Raw genomic sequence first — 4496 nt, forward strand, 5'->3', positions numbered from 1 at the left:
GTAGGTAGGTAGTTGGTGTTTAACGTCCCGTCGACAACGATGTCATTAGAGACGGAGCGCAAGCTCGGGTTAGGGAAGGATCGGGAAGGAAATCGGCCGTGCCCTTTCAAAGGAACCATCCCGGCATTTGCCTCGTAATATTTACATTTCTTTGAGATATTGCGTTATTATCGATAATGAGAAAAGCGATCAGTGCTATCTTAATAACGAGCAACAAACATATGGTGTAAGAATTGGTATTGCATTGCTGAGATGATAATGTACGTGTTACCATACGGTGTGGCCTATTAGATGATAAGTGTGTACATGCAGTGTGCAAGACCTGCTCTATCTCATCTACACGGTAGATTCTCACTGTCGTCTTCAGACATACAATGCTCCGTTTGTTGTAAAAGATTAAAAACCGGAAGAGTCACAACGAATCTGTGACGTAATATAGGGAAGAGACTTAACAGTTCATTCACAGTTTGCAACAAAAATAGAAAGCAGCTGATGAGCTTCCTGTGACCACTATGCATTTATCTGCTTGGAGCCCTTGAGAACGGACAAATTAACACTAAAATACATTCTTCAACCCCACCTTCACTCTTTCGCACTGCGTATTTGTAATTTCCAAATAGTGGCGTGATCCCCGATTACAACATGATTTTTGAGCAGAGTTTGAAAACATTAGAATCTGTAGAATACTGGAGATCTTTTGTACTGGTCAGTCACTTACCACTTTTCGGGAAAAAAACAACAAACGTTGGATGGACTACGTTTTGTTTTATTTGCATGTATAATGCAATATTTTGATTCTACGTATTTTACAACTGAGGGAGTCAAATAATTTTTCAGTCTTCGTTCGTTTTCGACGTTTAATACGTAAACTGACTATTTTTCTAGTAACCGGACAATGGATTGATGGCTACCTCCTGCTTATCCTACTACAGATTCTATTTCTGACTTACTGATATTGTAGTCATAGGATACTAGAGAGAAACTATGTAGTTTTGAATAGCACTATATTGTGACGTGATAGTGCAGCCTATTGTGATGTGTTCCTTTAAAAAGAAAAAGTGTATTCAAACGCCAAAGTAACTTTTGGTTGAGTAGACATTGAAAAAAGAACGAAGTCTTTGTCTAGTTTTCTAACGCGACATAATTGTGTGCTTTCCAAAACTTGTGCCTTGCGTTCTTTTGAAACAGTCATTGCACCTTGTAAGCGTGTATCTTAACATACAATCTCTGTGTGCCGAAGCGGGAGTTTTATTCGTAACCTTGTCTCAAACAGTTGTCTTTAATGGTAGCCCCTGTTTGGTTGGTTTCGTATTTCTGGGCAACCTCTATGACAGATGCCAACTTTTGTTCCCATGTGAATTTTCGAAACGCTGAGAAGCAAAAATCGGTTGAAACGTGGTGCACTTTACAAGAAGATTTCATCGAATCATCGCTAATAAAAACTACAGAAACGTACCTTCTCCGTGATATTCAAAATTACAAAGTTACCAGAGCGCCCATTTACAGTATACAGGAAAATTACGTGTTTTCTTAAAGGATTTCGTAGCTACTGGGTATTGCAATGGATGTCTACGAAGGCCGTATTTATGGTGTCCGTTACTGTCCCCTAGAGCAATTAACTCGCTCACGTACGTAGGAAATAACGAGTTCAAAGTCCATTTCCTTTCTCTCAGCATCATTAACTGTGTCGCTTCAGCTAACATACCTTTCATCACTCAGTTATCTATCACCCATGTTAGCTTCTCTCTGTGAGTGCGTGTCGCTCTTTCGCTGTCCAGCGTCACCATAGCAAGTTTAGCCTATTTCCGTGCGTTCACGGTAACTAGAAATGTGAATATTTCAATTTTTCTGGCGAATTATCTAATTTTATAGTTTGAACCTAATTGGTAACTTCATCTAGTGATCTCAAAGAAATGAATAAGTTCTGTTTCACATTGCAGTCTTGTGAATGGCACAGCATGAAATATTTCACCCGCTATATACAGCTCGAGGTCTTTGGAAGCTATGTTACTGCCCTTCGTACATCGTCAGAAATATCTAATTTGTTTTCCTTTCATTCGAAATTTTTATTGTTTCTGTTGCTGCCTTGAATGTAGTAAGTTCTCATAACATCTACCTTGATTTATGACGTATACTGAAACTATATCTTGGCCTTTCAGATATGTTACGCTACACACTTATATACCATTTACTTTATTTTAGTACATAACGCATTTCATTACACAGATAACTGGGACAGTTGGAAGATAAAGCACATATCCAATTCACTTTGGAATTCCAAAATTTAATAATATTTGCGAACTACTCACCGTTATCATAGGAATTCTCAATCATATAAATTATTTGGATTAGAGGTATGATTATGGTAAGATAAAAATGGTGGGCTCGTCCGGGATTTGAACCCGGGACCTCTCGCACCCGAAGCGAGAATCATACCCCTAGACCAACGAGCCACATCAGTAATATCTCCAGTACAAGGTAGAAGTGTCAGAAGTGCAGTGAATATTTCACCGTAATAAAGTGCTTATACATAGAATAGGAATACGTAGACGATATGTATTGCGGGTTGCCTGTGCGCCGGCGTTCGGAGTTGCGGCGCCCGGCTGACGTGGCAGTACGAGTCACTCTCAGCTGCACATGTGATGCCGCTTCTACTGTTGTGGCTGCTAACGGTCATATTTACATGAAGTGCTAACAAATATTTCTTGCATTAAGTCGGTTCATCAAGTCCTGCATGTAGGAACAGTTATTCACGTTGGGTGGAACACATTGGACACACTTCTTGAATAGTATTTGTCATTGCGTCAATCTGTCGTATCTACAATATATTGCTCTTATTGAATACTATGATCTATGTATGAATACACTTGTTGAAGACGAAAGGTGGGACGACGAAAAATTATGTTTTAGCTTTAGTTTAATAGATGAGTGGAATATCGACAGTTCAAAGTATACTTCGATGAACAGTATACCAGTATCATCTCTCTTAATTGTAGTTGTTGTAGTACCGTAACGCATCTTTAAGCCTTGTATCGTAGATAAATAAATAACGGTACGATGTCTCACATTGGTGGTGCCAAGTTCGCGGTGTTCAACCCTATCCGACGCCGAAACAGTACACTTGCTGCTAGGTAAATCTTACATTTCCATGTAGTCGTAATATTATATATTCCCGACATATTGCCGGTGGAACAGCGAGCAGTACAGTACTGAGGAAGTATATATTTCTCCCTACAGACATTTATTTATTAATTTTTCCTACCAGTTTCGGTACACAGTACTATCCTCAGGCCATTCCATGATTTAAAAAAAATTACAATTACATTGTCAGCACAGTAGTGCAAGAGTAGTTTACAAAAATGTTATCCTTTATGACAGCAGAAGCACGGCATATAGTGAACTTTAAAATGTGTAGATAGCACCTTACTACTGGTACGCAGTCGTCACTCTCTAGCTCTCTTCCTTCCGAAAGTAGGCGTGTCAAACACTAAATGAAAGATTATGTTGATCTTTAAGTACATGTAAACTGCGGACAGCAGTGACTGGAGTCCCCTCATGTACAGAGTTTATTTTATTTTAATTTATTATTATTATTCTCTTAAGGATATCGCAGTGTAACATCTAAAAATAGCGTAAAATTTCGACATAATAAATTACGTAAATTAGTACCCACTGTAATAAAAGATTAAAGCAGAATCGCAAATGTGTTTAGTCAAGTTTACATTTTATCGTTATAGACTTTATACCACTATCAAACATGGATCTGATCATCAATCTTTAAACATGTGCAGTCGCAATAAAAGCGTTGCATCGAGACTATCATCACTATAAAAGCAAACTTGTTAAAACAGAAGACTCTGGAAATGGGTAAAATTACAGCGCTTATTTAACTCCTGGAATTAGTATAAACATTCAGTACTTCAAATTTGGTACAAAGATATACCACCAAATGATGGATTGGCCATGGGAAGCCCACTAACTGCGACCGTTGCTGACATTTTTGTTACAGAAGTAGAGTGCAGATTTTTTAAAATATTCCCTGACGCAAAAAGCAAGCGTATTTATTATACACGGTATGTTGACGAAACGATTTTATTGTTTAGAGGTGATCGGGAAGAAACGGATCATATGGTAGCAAACTAACAGCATCCACCCGAAACTAAATTTTACTGTGGAATACGATGAAGGAAGGGGGGGGGGGGGGGGGATTTATACGTAAAGAAAGACCACAGCAAATATACCCCGGGAATTTTTAGAAAGTCACGGACGCAATTTTAAGTGTTAGTTGGAACCGTCCACAAGAACAGAAAACGGTTTTCTTTCGATCTATGCACCACAGAATTTTGACATTGCATCTTGCTAACCATGAGAAAGTTAAGGAGGCACACAGTTTAAAACAAATCGCTATGGATAGTGGTTATAGGACTGAGGAACTTGAACGAAAATAAGATTAACCACGATTTAGGTCTAAGAAACGAAATACGTAGGCTTGATAT

The 4496-nt window shown here is 38.5% G+C and overlaps 1 non-coding gene across 1 annotated transcript; it reads right to left on the bottom strand.

Annotated features, from left to right (window-relative positions):
- Positions 1-2381: 2381 nt before the first annotated feature.
- On the bottom strand, positions 2382-2453 carry Trnap-cgg (transfer RNA proline (anticodon CGG)). The gene has a single exon. It is a non-coding gene; the product is annotated as a tRNA-Pro (tRNA).
- Between the last annotated feature and the right edge of the window lie 2043 nt (positions 2454-4496).

This window comes from Schistocerca serialis, chromosome 2 (genome assembly GCF_023864345.2).
Source record: "Schistocerca serialis cubense isolate TAMUIC-IGC-003099 chromosome 2, iqSchSeri2.2, whole genome shotgun sequence".
Taxonomy (NCBI): Eukaryota; Metazoa; Arthropoda; class Insecta; order Orthoptera; family Acrididae; genus Schistocerca; species Schistocerca serialis.